The 18,504-nt window shown below is 44.1% G+C and overlaps 1 protein-coding gene across 2 annotated transcripts in view; it reads right to left on the bottom strand.

Annotated features, from left to right (window-relative positions):
• Positions 1-18,504, bottom strand: part of oxr1a (oxidation resistance 1a) — a 138,771-nt gene that overhangs the window by 73,772 nt on the left and 46,495 nt on the right. The window lies entirely within an intron of this gene.

Genomic DNA, 18,504 nt, shown 5'->3' with positions numbered 1-18,504 from the left:
AAAATATTATGAATTTATTATTCAAGCATTAAATTGCAACAGTTTCTTGAAATATTATGATTTTATTGGCGTATTACTTTCATGTTTTGATTATGCAGGAAGTTCTGAACGCTTGCTAAATCACACAGCAGCTTATTTAAGTGCAGTTTATGAATTAATTCAAATGAATTCATGTAGCATTGACATGAAAAGGTGCCACAAGACACAAAAGAAGAGGGATAGACGTGTGTGTTGACTGAGCAGGAATAACATTCAATGAAAAATGTGAAAGCAAGACAGAATGCCTGAGAGCCTTACTGCGTTATATTGCACTCCATTTTCCTGGTGCATGAATTTAGTGTTTTCGTGTACGTAAATAAAGACATTTCTACCATGTATTGGTGCATAACAGTTCACAAGGATGCAGGAAATGAAGTGTATGATACTCAAAACTTCCCTGGGGAGGACCCTCAGACCCCCCACACTTAACATGTGTGTGTGTGTGTGCCCCCTTCCATTGTTAAAAACAAAACCCAAACCTTTGTCTCAGAGCTAAAGAAAGGCGGACAAAGTTAGCTGGATATGTGCGATTGTGCTCACGACTATTTTGAGGAAGCTGCCGGTTTGTTTGGATGGAAATGATCCGATGTTAATGGCTGTGGAGGAAGAGAGAGAGGGGGAGAGAGCGAGAGGGGGAGATAGAGAGAGGGGGAGATAGAGAGAGAGAGAGGGGGAGAGAGTGTCAAGCTATGTGAAGTCTATCTCCACTCTCTTAGGAGTTGGTACTAATGACTGTCTTCAAATGGAAACGTAGTAGTGTGGATGAAGCCTCAAAACAGCGTTGCTTTGGGGAACCCTAATCCACAAATCTTTACAATTACAGATGTATACCTTGTAACACCATCGGGCTGTAGTCAAGACCACTTCAAGTAAAGCCAAACAAAATCTCCAGATCAAGTAAAAGACTGCGCTGTAGAGAATTGGTCACTATGCTGACCTTCTGTTGCTCAGCCTTAACTGTGACATGACTTTGATCACTCAATGAAGCCCATTTCAATAAAGTTTTAAATGTGATGAAATGACGCAAATCTGCCAAATCTTGCTTATATTGAGAAAAATAAAACCATATAAGAATATTAACATAGGAAACTACATATCACACAATACCAACCAGCTAAATATGAGCTGCGGTGTGATTCTTCTATTCGTGCACAAAACGACAAATGAGGTTGTTACAAGACACGCTGTGGAACATCGCCTGCTGCTCTTGCTGCACTTTGAACTGTAACTACCGGGTTTATACCAGTGAACTGACTGACTTCTCAGGCCGACAGTCACCGTGCTCACTGAGGTAAACTGGCACCGACATGTGACAAAAGGTCCTGGGCTCACCACTGTAACCTGATGTCAGCTCTAAAAACAGAGGACAGCGCTTGTTTGGTTGTCAAACCGTGCTGTTGAGTTACTCGTTTGATTTGTTCCTGCTGCAGCGTATGTACTGTGGGGTCAGCATTTTGTTCTGCTAACAGGCTGCGTGGTGCCAACATTTCCCACACCGCCTCAGGCCCTGCACTGTGGGAACAACGTCCCGGTCACGGGCCCAGCGGTAGCGTTCACACGAGAGTGTGTCAACTGCATGGCAAGAATGTGGAAAATGCTGCACAGGATGCCATTTTCTTCCCTTTGGTTTTTCATTTGTGTCCATTTGTGACCCTGCTAAGAGCGGACTTGTGGGCGGCATAGTCCTTCCTGATGTACGTCCCAGCTGTGAACTCAGCCTCCTCTTCTCAGGGCGGAAGGCTGCAGCGTCGTGCAGAGAGGAACACATTGGATTTTGGAACAGGTGTGCATTATTTGTCACTTATGGGGTCTGTGCTCTCAGAGTGCCCTTCTAGTTTTAAAGAAAAGTCTTATTTATACTTTATTTAGACCGGTAATCTCATTCTCAAGAGGGACCTTGTGAAGACGACACATTGAGACACAAATATATAGACGGACAGGACATTCATACAGAGACATATCACTAGTCATGATGAAAGTGTAAAAGTGCTAAAGACCTCATTGGTATGGGTGAAACAACAACACAACACTAGGCAATGTGTAGTGTATGTAGTGGATTCCCTGCATTAAGCTAAAAGTGGGATAGAAAGTGTGGAATTTCACACCCTAACTAATAATCCTGGAGAACACCACGCCACAAACGCACCCGACTTAACTGTGAAACACAGGGACAAAAAGCCCTGGTGGGAAATTGCAGCAAGATTACCAGGCTCTTGTTTTTCTGGGTAAATAGGCTTCGTCCTGCGCCGTGTTTGCACCAATCTCCACCCCCCCCCCCCCCCTGCAAGCGTAGCGATCATGAGCACCAGAGAGGAATGAGAGGCGCACGTCAACAAAGCCACCAGCTCCGACAGCATCCTATCTGTGAGCAAACGCTCGTGCACAGATGAATGGAGGGGGGAGAAACACAATGAAGGCAAACAGACGCGGAGGCATTTTCTGTTTTCTACCCGCGCTGTTGTGATTTGACCCGGGCCAGGAGGCAGTGGTGTATTTGCAGCCCTGCCAAACTGGCATCACTGAGATTATCCGACTCTGCTGGGATCCACGTGGTTTGGCAAAGGATGCATAAACAATGAGAAATTTGGGGCTAAGTCAAAACACGCTTATCGCTCCCCCACTAAGAGGGATTAGACCTCAGAAGGAAAATATAAATAAAGGGAGCTGCGTTTGCATCGCCTTCCCTTTGCTTACCCCGCAGCTACGACATAGAACTTCTCTTTTGTCAGGGAATTGGTGTTGACGTATAGCAGCAGATAGGGTGCTGTGCTATATAAAGACTGCAGGGAAAGGCTGGGTTGACTTCCTACTGTGCTGACGGCACGTTGACCCGTCTGACAGTAACGATGCCTAAGAGTCCCCCGTTCACTGAATGCTGCTGAGGTAACGTTGAAAGAAAAACATTTATTCATTGATTGTGAAAGAAGTAGCGAAAATGTGCCCTTCAGGTAAAGGAACATAATGAGTGACTGATGAAGAAGACTCAAAGTTATTCGAGGAGGGCAGATGATGTTGTCCTTGTACATTGTGCGTATCCTTCCCAAACTGCAGGATTAGTCAACTACTACTCAATACTCGTATGTGATAAAATGACTCAACTGTAATGTGGACGATGTCGCTCATAGTGACAAACCCAGACAGTTCTCTGCTGAGCTCTACAGAGCGTTTAAGCTTCTTTCAGCTCATCGTTTTGAATTCACGGACCCGCAGCATTCAGGCTCACCGCTCAACCTCATTCCTTCCTCACCTATCGGGTATTTTGCCCCAGATTAACATCTCACAATGAGACTTCTCCCCGATTTCTTGGACGCGATGACAAAGACCAGATCGAGCGAAAGGTAAAGAAAAATAATGAAGAAAAAAGCTTTTTTTATAGGATCCTTTGCATGATGCTGTCAGAACCGTTTAACAACAACCTGAGGCCGTCAGTGGCAAAAACAAGCGCTTCTAGTGGACAACGTTGAGAGATCGACCCTGCAGCTCATTACGCGGATGCCTTCAACAGCGGCCTCCCTAAATACTGGACTAATTAACAAAAAATGTGTCACTTAGGCACAAAAGACTTCACGTTGGTTTGGAAATGACGTCATAAGGAAATATATGTTACGTTACGGCCCTGTGCATCCCGTCTGTATACCTGTAGGGCCGGGTATGGTTCGACATTTTACAATAAAAGTGGCCGATACGACCTCTGTCTGTTACCAAGATGATATTTTGTTGAGAACTTTGTGAGGAGGGATATGAAGGAAGCGTAGACGTGGAAACACAAGCAGCCATACCGTTCTCAACCTGGAGTGATTTTAAAGAGTAAACCTGTCAAATAACAAGCAAGGAAGACAACAAATCCCTCATCATTACCATAAATAATACAACAAAGTGAAGACACTCAGCCCAAGCCACCACTCACTTTGTGTTACAGCTCTGGTTAATCAGTTATGAATTATAAAACTACTAACAAGGCATCTTCAACCCAGATGAGGACTCATTAGGTTTACATGAACAAGAGGAGACGTCTTCCAATCCGAGGGAGTAATCTCCAGAGCATCTGCTAATTACATCTCGTCGACATCCTCTCGTCTTCACACCATCCATCAGACTCGGGATCGAATTACTATTTGAAACGGGTCGCGGGGACTTTCAGTTCTTGCGGTCTCCCAGGCAGCCGATCATAACAAAACAATTGTGTGGACGAGCTTAAGCCTAAGAAGAGTGAGTCAGTGTGCCGGCGAAGCCGTCAAGAGCGCAGCTGGGCCCAGAGAGGAAGAGAGGGCAACAACAACCTGTGGCCATGTGTGTTAATGAGCCCCCCCCCCCATCCATCCTGAAGCCTGGAGAAATACAGCCGGACCTCACCGCTCTCTGCTCAGCATGATGCATGGAGCTGTACGCCGCATTACGCTCATCCGCCCCTTAATAAATGCCAGAGCAGCAATTCTGTGTCAAAGGGTCGCGGGGCCGCTTTGACCAATGGGGCTTTAAACTTGCCTCCGGATCCAAGCGGTGAGAGTTAGAGTCTAAATGGCCGGCCACAAAGGACATTAAAAAAAGAAAAGGCGAATGAACTGAGAAGTCGTAACCTGCACTGCGTCGTTAACTCCTGGATCCTGAAGGGGGGGGGGGGTGGTATGGTATGGATTTGACGAGAAAAACAAAGCAAACGTTTGTCATCCGGAGTAAGAATGCACCGTTTGAAAGCATCCGTCTCGTGGCAGTCCTCGAGCCGGAGTAGAACAATGCAATCAAAAATGTCCTTATGCAACACATTACAGAGCCTTCCCACTTCCTCGCTGAGTGGGTGGCCATTCTGCATACCATCCCCCCCACCCCCGTTATTTTTCTTTCCAGACACTTGTCTTGTTCAGCAAGACAAGTTTTCTTTTCAATTCTTTGACAACAGATCCAGAACATTGTCTTTTTTTGTCTCGCTTTTTTTGTTTCCCTACCGGTGAAGGCAGACGAAGGCCAGCTCCTGCAGACTGGGTGGATGAAAAGATCAGGTGTGTGTGTGTGTGTGTGTGTGTTTTAGTCTCTGCTGTTACACTGTATCAAGGAAGTGAGCTCTGTTACTGAAACAAGAGAGCTGCAGCACAGAACTAGGGAAACTCTGAGTGACCTCACAGCTTATTGTTGTGTGTGTGTGTGTGTGTGTGTGTGTGTGTGTGTGTGTGTGTATGTATATATATATCTATATATATATATATATATATAGATATATATATATATAATATATATAGATATATATATATAGAGAGATATATATATATATATATATATATATATATATATATATATATATATATATATATATATATATATATATATATATATATATATATATATATATATATATATATATATATATATATATATGGCTCAGTCGTCCCAACTTTGAATTTAGCACCTTTAAGTGAGGTTTCTGACCACCGCAAACAATAACACAAGTGCAACTAAGTCTGTGCTTCAATTACAAATCTGGCCTGGATGAGCATCACACACACTAAAACAACACCAGACGAAGACACCGGCGCACATAAAGCCTCGAGCTACGTCTAATGATTTCTTCATCACTTAGCAGCATCTGCCAACAATGTCGAGCAGCTCCATTTGACAAAAAAAGAAAACGCGGTCCATAAATCAGTGGTTGCGGCTCGTGAGCCCTCCTCCTCCTCCTCCTCCTCCTCCTCCTCCTCCTCCTCCTCCTCCTCCTCCTCCTCCTCCTCCTCCTCCTCCTCCTCCTCCTCCTCCTCCTCCTCCTCCTCCTCCTCCTCCTCCTCCTCCTCCTCCTCCTCCTCCTCCTCCTCCTCCTCCTCCTCCTCCTCCTCCTCCTCCTCCTCCTCCTCCTCCTCCTCCTCCTCCTCCTCCTCCTCCTCCTCCTCCTCCTCCTCATGATGAAAAGGAGTTTCATTATCACAGCTATTGGCTTCCCGCATTTGATTTGTTGGGGAGAATAACACAAGAGATCTCTGAGCAACAAATGTAGTTTTCTTGAAAATTTGATAAAGAGTTTCCCACAACCACCAACTGTTGCAATTAATGTAAAACCAATACTGGTTGATGTATTACTGAGGAGATGACTTATTAAATTGCAAGGAAAGGTCTTGTGCTCATGTTTAGTGTCAGATCTAATCATTTGTTGAGTCTTCTGGTAACAATGTAATGTGATACTTGATATAGAGAAAATACAGAAAACACTATGATACCGATACATTGGTTAGTTTAGTCTTACAGCTTAAAGTTAATGATTTACAGAGGAATGACTGACGAATGGCTGCACTAAATTAAATATTCATTCATTATTTTTTCAGTTTTGGAAACTTTACTCGTTTCCCTTCTCCCCCAATTAGAAGACTAAATGCTTATTGGAAGTGTCCCAATTGAACACTGTCGCCCTATTATCTTTTCTTTGGAAACTTTTAAAATTGTTAGGAAACACCTGTAAAATGAAGCTTTACAGAAGATTAATATCAATCTCATGTCTGTGTGTTAGGTACAAAGCTGGAGTCAGGATGAGTTAGCCAAGCCTAACGGTACCATTAAGACTGCAAGCAGAAGAAGCAGCGACCGTGGCTCTATTCAAAGTGAAAGAAAATGCTTGTTTTGTTTAAAAGGTGCTCAATAAGCAATTCAGAGGATATTTATTGCGTTCACACGGCTCTCAACTTGAATACGGCTCGCACAGTGCCAACAGTGCCGACAAAGCTACCAGTGTTTGCCTGATGGAGAACCGGAGGGTCGGGCACTATGCATTGCAACACACCCGTTCACCAACGGTATCAGCTGTAACAGTGCGCCATGAGCTAGCCAGGCACGCCAACACACCTGCCTGTGTAAACTAAACAAAACAAGAAGACGACTTCCTTCTCTGCTTAAGGAGCCATTACTCTACTATATCTTCACATTACAAATAGATGTTTAGTGCTATATTAACGCTCTGCATGTTGTATAGAGAACAACAAATATATAAAAAGAAATGGAAAAAAAAAAACATTTCTCATTTCTCTCCACCACACTATTGTAGCCATTTCTTTATGCTAAGCTAAGCATGCCCTAAAACGACACGACTCACATTTAATTTAATTGAACATCATTTTGGTTGGAATAATTCGCGGCTGCAGGGCTTTCTTTTTGTTGTTAATTTGCCTGCTGTATTTGCTGTTGCTAATTGGTCTTTTTGGTAGTTATTAGAGAAGCTTTGAGGCCAGTGTGGGCAGAGTTCAGCGATTCATTGTGATCTTGAGTGACGGATGCCCCATTTTGGAACAAAAAAAATAAATCGATCAATGAAAAGTTGAAAACATTCTCTCCTTTGCGTACGTCTGAAAGACAAATAAACACTGCGGCTGATGTGATCATCCCACCTGACCCAGAGCAGAGGTAGCTGTGAAGCCATGCTGGTTGGCTGAAGCACAAACCTTTGGTTGGCTGCCCGCTTTAATTAGCTCAAAACCCCATCCGTCTCATTTGCACCGCGTCCTTGAAACAGCAGAAAGCTGCCCCGCTGTCTCCGTGTGGACACACTCCGGCTCTACGCATGACGGTACATGTCATCACGGCACATGTCATCACGGGCAAAGCGGCCTTGAGTGAACTTAGGAGCCTTTGTTTTCCTATGGAGAACACACGCCCACCAGCCCACCAGTCTGGTGCTGGCATCATATGCTGCTCAAAGTGATGTGAACGTTTACCCAGTGACCGGCTGAACTGAAGGCTGTTACCTGCGTCTACAGCGGGCGCAGTGGAGACTTGAAAGACAGATTTGCATGTGGAGGAATTCAAAAAGTCGCATGGTTGATGACAGAGCCAATCCGCTTAAAGGCTGGTAACATGGTTAAGATGTATATGTTCTAATGTCCAAAAAAGCCCGTGCAGCCAAAGCCTTATCTCCACAAAAAGTCCAAAAGACGATCCTTCATCATCATAAACACAGGCTCTAGAGCCCACAGAGACCTTGTGTCATATGTTCTCGTGCAAGATGAAAATAATCCCCAACGAATATATTAGTTACTCTTTAAGTATAATTTGTGTGAAACAAACTAGTGTCCAGCTGTATTAATAAATTGGCCTTTAAAAGGCTTGTAGTTGGAATCAGTGTGCAGTCATTACTTCTCACCAACATTACCAAAGGTTAAGCAGTTTGTCGTTGCTAGAGACAATCAAGCGTTTGTGAACAGGAAGGTATTAAACCATCTTGTTGTAAAACATTATTTGGTATATCCTTATGAGTGTATTAGTAGGATTACATTTAGTTCAGTTTAGTTAAGAGGGACTTCTATTGGAGAGTTAAGTGATGTTTTTCTTGCAAAGCTAACCCTGTTTCTTAAAATCCATTTGAGCCCTTTTGACAGATGTTGACGTAAGCAATTCTTAAAATCAGAAAAGGTCTAATGTTATTCAAAACATCTGTATTACAATCTGCAACAAAGGGAATAAATTCACCCCAAAACACGTCCCCCACGCTAACTAAACTTGCCACAGTCATGAGATTCATGTACTAGTTACTCTCACTTGCACATCTGTTCATGGCAGGATAGAAAGCAGCGACTGGCTGGAGGCACCGACATCTGTCACCGCTGGTGTCACTGGTCACACAAATCCTGTTTGTTTAAAACCGCGACACATTTAGTAACGGGTCGACTATAAATCAGGATGTGTACATTGATGGGATGAGTTTTAATGCTGCTTTACACAGAGCTGTGGCTGCCATTACCTGGAGTGACCCGGTAGCTCCTCTCCGCCCACACCTTCCTCTCCGTCTCTGTCTTTAATCAAACGCCTTCCCTCTGCTCGTCTTCTCATCAGTTAAACAAAGCCGGTCAACCCGATGCCCTTCTGCAGCAGGCACCGCTTGGCTCCCTCTGCGGCTCGCTGACATTCACTGAGCACACACATTAGCTTACTCAAGTGTGATACAATTAAACTGGTAAAAAAGATGAAACGCAGGGCAAATAGGAGTCGTCTCGTTTAATAAATCTTACACGGTGATCTGCGAGAAGTCCTGTGTTCTCACAATCAAACAGGAACCAGGCAGCGCCCTTAATCTGAGCGGAAACTATGATTCTTCTTTCATAGAAAAAGTGGTTACGTTAAGTAAAAGATCAGTGGCTTTGTCAGCTACTTAACCTTTCAATAAGAAAGGTTGACATAAGGAGAGTCAGAGGCCTCTCAGAAGGAGGATGAGACAACGGTGTTAGGCGGTCTGTAAAAGACAGAATAGTTCCGAAATGGAAAGTGACAGTTGAGATGGACGTGGCAAATGAAGACTGAGCCTCCAGGACGTCTCTGGGCAGATGTCACTCACATCAAAGCGGGAGAGAAAGAAAGTACAGATATAAGTGCATGGGATGCTTTCTGGTCAAATTAAATATAGTTTGTTATCTGCGCCAGCCAGGCGAAAGCCTGTGGGGAGACGATGCGCTTGGTCATGTGCGTGCGTCTGTGGCAAATCTTGCATAACACTGGACGCGTCAGCCTAATATTAGTGCTCATTTGTGACGAGTGCTGTAACGGACCATCTTCGATCTGTGTTCCATATGGATCCCCCTCACCGCCCGGCACGCATGTGAACCGCAAATGAACTACACAGTCCAACCTTAACCATACCAGTGTGAAATAAAGTTTTACAGACGATCGTTATCAGACGATATTTAATAAAATATGCGATCAGGAAATCGGCATTAATGCTTTTTTTTAAGTCGCAGATTCCTGATAATGTTACATTGTAAACAACCAGTCGATGTTTAAATTGACAGGACGGTGGCAGCATCGCCAACGGCTAACGAACGAAGGTTCAGTTCAGTTACAGTGTGATGCGTTCAGGGTCAGTTCAGTGAAAATGAGTATTTGGTGAAGGTAAATTGTATCATGATGTGTTCACATGTGATCTCGTAAAATGTAGTGTTGCTGAGAAACTTGAATAAATCCAGTTGTTTGAAGGAGATGTTTTCTTGTTTTAATTGTGTCTTGTTTTATTAAACATAAAGCTGCACTGAGCAGCTTTGTATACCTTAAGTAGAAGTGAGCGATAAATGCTTTAAAGGACTCAAAAGACTTTGTCCCTTATATTGCTGGAGTAGCAGCACTGCAGCACTCACAACCTCAACTTTATTTTGAAAATAGTGAGGAAAGCCTTGTTGCAGCTGCATGGCACATATTAGCCTACACCAGTTTCAAAGAAAGCATTATATTTTGATTGACATACGGAGCGGAAAGGCTTCCACTGACCATCGGCCCGGGAGCAGGAGATCTGCCTTAAATGTGGGCGGGATCAATGAGACAATTAAATTTGAAATTTCTCAAAGTCACTCGATGCATCCTGAAGGTGGAGCTCACCCTAGCTTTGATGGATGGTGCTGCTGAACGCCCTCTTGTTCTAATCTACGTGACAACAAGCCACGTCACCGCGGCGGAGTCGGTTAACGGGCTGCAGCGCGGCTGAAAGTGCTGCATTAATGACTCCATTATAGACGGAAGATGTAAATGGAGACAGGGCTGAATTTATACAGCAGCTTTATCCAAGAGTGGTGTAAAGAGCTTCACAATGTGTCAGTTGCCCATTAACGCGCGTGTAGATGTGTGTGTGCGTACACACACATTAATGCACTAATAGCAGCAGAGCTGCCATAAAGACTATGGGCATGATAGTCCCATCGCTGTCTGGAGACTTCACTTGGACATGAAGGTGTAAGGCCTCCAACAGCCCAATGTGGTCTCTGGTTTTTTGTATTATGAAACATACATTTTGCATCTTTGCTAGTTACCAAGGTCAACTTTGAAGTTCTATGATCGATGTTAAATGTCTCACTTCAAATTCAAATGCTTCGAATTTAGGCTCAAGTTTCAATGAATTAGCGTTCACTTCGAACGATATCCGTGATAATGTACTGTAGCCCTTCAAAAAAAGAAAGAAAGGAAGATATACAAAATGTTTGCTTCACTGTGTACAGTCAAAACAAAAAGGTCATGTCTTCATGGGACGCAGTGGAAGGCGTTTGTAAAATGTCACCATGATCTGTTGCCCCGTTGCCCTCAGCAAATGATGGCGTTGTTCTCTTTGCTCAAGCAAAATTAAGTATTACCTGGCTGCGTCGAGCAGATACTCCGGCTGCGTCGAGCAGATACTCCGGCTGCGTCGAGCAGATACTCCGGCTGCGTCGAGCAGATACTCCGGCTGCGTCGAGCAGATACTCGTGACACCAAACGGTCTAAGGAGCAGTGTGCCTTAGGATTTTGGCGAGAGATGGAAACACAGATCTGAGGTCCCACGTGGGAATAAGACTACGTGGGTTGTGTTGTAATCAATTTAAAAGGAACAACATGTTGGGAGACACCACTCTCATGTCTGTGCAGCAAATATGTAGCTCGAGCCAGCAGCTGGTTAGCTTAGCTTAGCATAAAGACTGAAAAGTAGTCGGGCTGCCTGCCCTCTCTTAGTCGATTAGCCAACTAATCGGTCGTTCTGGTCTCACTCCACTAAGATTTCTTGAGTTGATTAGTTGTTTTTTCCTGCTGAATGACGTATTTCTGAGAAACTCATAAACTCATCTCAACACAAGATTCAAAGTGGCTTTTGTGAGATTCTTTGAGAAGAAACTTTGTCAATTAAATCAACTAATTGAATAATTTCTTTGGATGAGGACAGCCCTAGAAAAAAGAAGGAAAAAAAGCCTTGTTCTGTCGAACAGTGAACATCTGCCTGCCAACACGTCTAAAGAGGTTGCCGAGCAACTATGGAGACTCCAGAAATCCATGAAATAGTAAAACCCGTAAAACCACATGTGGTCTTTAAACATCCGTTTCTTTTGTATGAACTAAGCAAACAACGTCAAGAGTATTCATCTGAACATATTCATATATTAGTTCTAACTGGTGCATAGACAGTGAACTAAATGAGCCTCCAGGTCATCATGTGACTGGCAGTGTGGTGTCACGGTAGGCCGGGCGAGAGAGAGACGACTGATCCCTCCCAACGGGCAGCACTTAGTGAACAGCCTGTCTTGCTGCCACAGCAGCCAACTAGCGCCATGCGGGCGAGCTACACTTGATATTCCCAGCACATCTGTTAGCTTCCTGCAGCTCGGCCTCCATAAACCCACCTCCCTCACAATGAGGCACCGCCTGGAGGACCGGCCGATGAACTGCCCAGCTGCTTCCATATCGTTTTGGCAACTGATGGAACTTAGTTTAATATAATATTTTTGCACACTTGCTAAGGACCAAAGGGCTTTGCAGGTGATCCGGGTTGCACAGCTGCAGCCTTGGAGCGCGTGTTGTTTTTATGTACATTATACTTGTCACGGAAACAGAAAGGTGTGCAGATGCAAAAGGATTAGAAGACAAACAAAGTCCTCGATCCAGCACCTATGTGGAGTGACTCTTTGGGTTTGAGAGTCGGCAGCATGAGGGCCCCAACTAACTGCACATGTGGTGTGCATCAGGAGGCCTCGAGTAGATGCTGCTGACGGGTTTATCCAGTTCCAACACCCTCTAATCGACTCCTCCGCCTACGTGAAATCTTCAAAGTGCTCATCCTATGCAAGTCGCCGCTCAGCTCATTACAAAAAAAGGTTTTCAATTGAACGACGAACCCCAGCTGAAGATGTCAGTCCATCAAAAGAATAACTGTGGCGGACAGAGCTCTAAGAAGAGAGAGAGCGACCATTCAAATGTGAAAACATTACTATTTGAACAGGTTGCGAGAGCGTGGCTCCCTTTTCTTTCTACCATTCACACAAAACGCTCTTTTAACCTCCCTTTCTTTGTTTTTATTAAAGTGACTGCTTTCCACATCACTGGCAAACACAAACCTGTCTGAAAATGAGCAATTTTCAGAGCTCAATACATTTACCTCAACTTCATACATCTTTAAAATATGTACACATTCAGGGCCTTGTTCAGACTGACCGGGAAAAATCAAGATTGTATCCAGATTGATTTTTCGAAAGCTTGGACAGCGTCAACAACATCAAATAAGAGATTTGCACCATTGGAGGTTTGTTTGATTTCTACAGATGCGTCACTTCCACCTTTGTTTGTGCAGTGAAGCCCGCCACTACTTCAGCACAGAACATCGTACTGCAACTTGACAGCGGGATTGTTGAGGGTGAAATGATGGACCTCCATTTCTCCGGCTTCAGCGGACGCCCACGTCGGTGATGTCGTGATATCTGATCACTTGCATGAACGAAACAAAATCGGGAACGTAGCCTTATTGACCATTCAAAAACAAAGCTGTTTCAGCGAAAAGTCGACGGAACATCTTTGAACGAAGTCCCTGCTAACACGCGACCGTCGTCAGTACAATGACCGCAGATGTATCAGAAACAACAACAAGCAGCATGTAGGCACCTACGTGCACTTAATGTGGCTCTGCCCGGTAATTCACACATTTTGGGTTGAAATTGGTAACCAAATATCCTCCATAACACAATATCTATTGAGCTCAATCCTCTACAATGCATTCTAAGCCTAGACGCTGCCTCACCTGTATTAAACAGATATAAAAGAATCCTTAGTATTCTATGGTACTGTGCACGGTTATCAATCTTTCAGCACTGGCTAGATGATGCAAAACCATCTGTTTCAAGTTGGCTCTATAATGTTCTTCAGTTAATCCCACTGGAACGGCTCACACATGTTCTCCATGGAGACATAGATGGGTTCTTCTCTGTTTGGGACCCTGTTATGGATGTTATTGGAGAGGAACATGCCAAAATCCTACTAAGAGGTTTTGCAATCGTGGGGTCCAAGTGACTCTGAAGGAAGAAGGTCCACAATATTTTATTTGTCAGTGTGTGTGACTGTTTGTATGGTCGGCCACCATATTGTATGTAACTCATGTGGAGGACAATATTTGGCATATACAATGTATGGGCTGAAAAGTGGACGTGTGTAGGAGGGAGGTTTTTGTAACTTCGGGTTCCGGGGGACGCCCAGGGAGATATATTCATAATATTTATTGGTATCTAGTGGAAGGATGATGCCTTATATTTATTTACTTATTTTTGTTTTGTTCTTTGTATTTTTTTTTGTGTGTCAGGGATTGGTTGTTTGTGTGGTTGGCAGGTATGTTACGTACTGTTCTGTTTGTGAGTGGCATGTCGTCCTCCTGTGTAAACTGAAAATAAAAAGATTGAAAGAAAGAAACAATAACAAAATAGTAAAATGCTCAGATCAGCTTGTACTTCAACAGAAAGAGCAAGAACTGACCTGTAAACACATCTAACATGCATGTTTATCACAGCTCACTGACTAGCAGCACAACTCTGCTCTCCAGGTGTTAACAAGGCCGTCCATGCTGGGCTGGTCAGAGACTAAGCGGCTTCAGCTCCTGAGCCAACAGTAAACACCGACACCATGCGGGTGACCCGCTGGACAGATTAGTGGTCCGATATGTGCGCTCACACTTTTTACATATGTGCTCCAACCCAACAGGAATTAGACCGTCGACGTGGCTGACAGACGGTATCCTCCTCACTAACACCCGTTCATCATCACACGAGACAAACCTGCTGTGTGTTTTCGGTTCGGCTGCTGTAAGACACCGTGGAGGGTGGATGTGCATGCACGAGTGTTTGTACAGTGACAGCATGTGATCCTGTTGTGGTGCTTTGTGAGAGCCAAGTGTGGTTGTGGATCGCCGGTACGAGGGCGTTTTCCATATTGTTTGTCCAGTCAGGTCTGAGCGGACTTCAAGACGGAGTGATGTACATTTTGTACAATGTATCACAATGATGCATTATGATTCCCATCGTTGTAATATATTATAGCCACGATTATAATGTGATTATAAGTCACTCTAAGTGCTCAGTGTTTGCTTTAAGTAATGTGAAATTGAATTCTACAGTTTGTGTGATTTCTTTCACTTTACTCAAAGCACTTAGTGTGACTTATAATCACATGAAAATGCATAATAACATTTATTGTGGCGCATTATGAAAATGAGAATTATATGAGTGACTATTATAAAATGGTCATTTTAAAATGCTTTATGTGTTGTGATTACTATAATGAAGCGTAGTGAATATTCGTGAGTGCTTATAACTAATTATACCGTGCAATATATCTTATTAAAACATTTTCAGAATGTTAATAATGCATTAAAAAGACATGCAAATGTTACCAAACTAACACTACAACCTAATTGAAATCAACACCACACAGTGAAGTCATCCATGGAGGTGAATCAACACTACTCTTAAAGCTTCTTAAAGTGGCAGTAGCTCTACAGACGTTTCCCTTATTCCGTTGACCCGCTGCAGGATTTGCATTCAGGGTGAGGATTAGAGTGAGGATTCGGGTTATTTTGGAGCAAGGGTGGAGGTTAAGCACCTAGTGATGAGAGGCTATGGTAACGGATTCTGGATTCAGTCATCGGAGAAGGGGGGGGGGGGGGGGGGGGGGCGGATCCTTCACAGACTGCTGCTGCTACTGATGATGCCCGCTGGTTGCAGTCTGTTGGTGTGGAAGGTTGCAGCCACATTACAGAATAACTTTTGCTCCCCCAATCATACACACACACACACACACACACAGTAAGCCTGTGGCTCGTCTTTGCTTTGTCCTTGTCGTGTTGACTCCCTCCTTCCCCACGCCACCACCAGCGAGCGAGCGAGCGCCGGTCTGGCCCAGCTGGGGTTTTTTAGCGGCGGGGAGTCGAGCGCGGCTTGATGGACGGGTGACTTCTCTCTACCCTCTCGCTCTCCCCCGCCATCTCTCTCTCTCCCGGAGCATCTTCTGCACCACTGCTCTGCCACCATTAATTCATCAGTGCAAATCTCCTGAAAACTTCCTAAACAAACAAGCGCGCTGACTTCTGCTCCTCTCTCTCTCACACACACACACACACACACACACACACACACACACACACACACACACACACACACACACACACACACACACACACACACACACACACACACACACACACACACACACACACACACACACGCACGGGTCATCAAAGTATAGACCTCCTCGGAAACAAGAGACACACACACACGGTATTGATATCTGCTGCATGACCTAGTTGGAAACGGACAGACACACACTCTTTGTTTGGCCTAATAGCTGCTGACATAAATACTTGTTTTCTAACAAAAATGCCCTCCAAAAATGGAAGTGCAGATGTGAGCCTGTTTAATGAGAAGTTGCTGATGAGTTTATCCACTCTGTAATTCACATCCGTTTTGTTTACCTCGCTCCTCGCGGTGGAGCCCCTCAGGGAGTGTGCACACCAACGCTATCAGCTCCGTCACAAAGAACTGGGTAAACACATCTCGTGTTCGTGTGTGTTCGTGTTCATTTACAGTAGATCATAATCTGGGAGGCTCCCACTGTTTGCTTTGCACATTTTCTAAAAAAAAGAAAAAGAAAAAAGCTAACACAAACAATATAAAATACAATACTCCTGAACTTCTACAGTCGCTGAATAATCTCAAGCTTGATTGAGTAAATCTATTTTGGTTTGGAATTAAAGTTAAACGTAAAGGCCAAATGAAATATCAGAATTGGTAACTGCCTGAAAAAGGTTTTTAAAAATCGAATAACAGCACATCAGTCGGTAATTTTTGATAAGGATCCCTGAGATTTGGTTATATATTCTTCAGTTGTGAGCAAGATAAAGACTCCTGTAAGACATTCTACAGTAGGAAAAATAAACTCGTCAGTGCTCTCTGGTTGACGATGTAATGGTGACACTGTCTGAATGACAAACAAACATATCTTTGGCATTTCTGTTCTGCAATCGCTTGTTTCTTCACCATTTGAAAGTAAACCAACTAGTTTAAACTGCTCTGTGAAAATAAGAATAATGAAATGATTTGATTGGCTACATGCAAACGACTTTTCTGCCAGTGTAGACAGGAGGGGAAAATGCATTATTGGTATATGCACTGACTGTAATAACACCCAAACAAAAATACAAAATAAAATACACAGCGCACATGCAACACAGGTGTGAAAAAAAGACATGCAATGTAATTTTGGGTGGACTTTAAAAAGTGTTGGAAAAGCTGTCGACGATGTTTAACCAGCACTAAATAACTTCATTTCAAAAGGTGCTGAATTCAGAGCATATATTGCCTCCACACGGCTCTCAACATGGCGACAGCGGAGCCGGCGGCTCGCAGCTAACGGTGCCAACGGTGCCAACAGAGCAGGGAACAGGGTTTACCTGAGGGGGAACCAGAGGGCGGGTGCTACGCTTAAGCATCTGTAAGCGCTGTACCAGAGACGTGCGGAGTGGCAGTGATGAGCTAGCCAGTGGGCGCACGCTCACGTGCACTAAAAGACATGCATGGCTGGTCCGGCTATGTAAACAAAGCTCAGGTTACAACACACACAGAGGGAGAGCGATTTGATCCTCTGCTAAGGTGAATATTACTCCGCCGTCTCTTTACAAAGCTAAAAGTTGTCCTGCTGCTCTTATGTTTATTGCTTAAACTTTATTTTTCAGCTTACATAACCTCAACAGCTGGATGTTTGTCAGAGTTTAAAGTCCTTAGACAGGTCTAAAGAGCTGACCACACCCACACACAGTGTCGTTGCCCTAGGGTTCAATGTTAATCACAACCGACAGGGAACAACGTAGCTGCCACATGCATGACTTTCAAGGTGTGACCCCTTTGCACACACACACACACACACACACCTTATCAAGTCATGTCTAATAATAAACATACAGGACACAGTCGCTGCATAATTCAGCATTCTGAACTCCCTCTCCGTTCAATGCAACAAATCCAACCAACCCCTGAGCACATACAGTACATCACCTGTACACAAACCAGTGGTGGGCCGCCAGGGCCAGCAAGGCCTTCTCTGCTGGCCTAAACAGAATCACAGTCATAGCTCTTTTACAATTCTTTTCCCATTATCTTATTTCCTCATTGCACAGCTACTGTCTTCCTCAGTTGCTCTGCTTCCAGCCTGCAGCGCTGCTTCTAGCGCTGCTTGTTTTAAGTTGTTTTTGCACCCCTATGTCAATAGGTAAGAAGAGAGGCCTGAGGCCTGCTAGGAAGCCTCTGCAGATTAAAGTATATGGGGACGATATTGTTGATTGTCAGTGTTCAACCAATCAGAGTTTTTGTTTGACATGCTGGGCGTATTCATTGACAGTCAGAGCTGTCTAGGTGGCCTACAAGTACGTCAGCATTAACGTGCAGCTCAGCATTAATGTGTGGCGTGATTGGTCAGCGGGCTAGCTAGCAGAAGTTAGTAGTAAGAGTTCAAGTTGAAAGATATGTAAGAAGTGATGACATTGACATGACATTTTTAGCATTTTGCGTGGTGTAGAGTGTTTGTTTTTTTAAACCTAGCTTTTTTTTAACACTCAATGGCTGAAGGAGGAGAAACGGAATTCTCAAGAAGGACATTTCCAGAAAAGCTTGACATCATAAGAAAGGGCCGGCCAACCCCACAGCCAGCAGCCCTGAACCTGCCAGGAAAGGATTTGTACGAACGGTA

This window comes from Melanostigma gelatinosum, assembly GCF_949748355.1.
Source record: "Melanostigma gelatinosum genome assembly, chromosome: 9".
Lineage (NCBI taxonomy): Eukaryota > Metazoa > Chordata > Actinopteri > Perciformes > Zoarcidae > Melanostigma > Melanostigma gelatinosum.
This window is presented reverse-complemented; position numbering and strand designations above follow the sequence as displayed.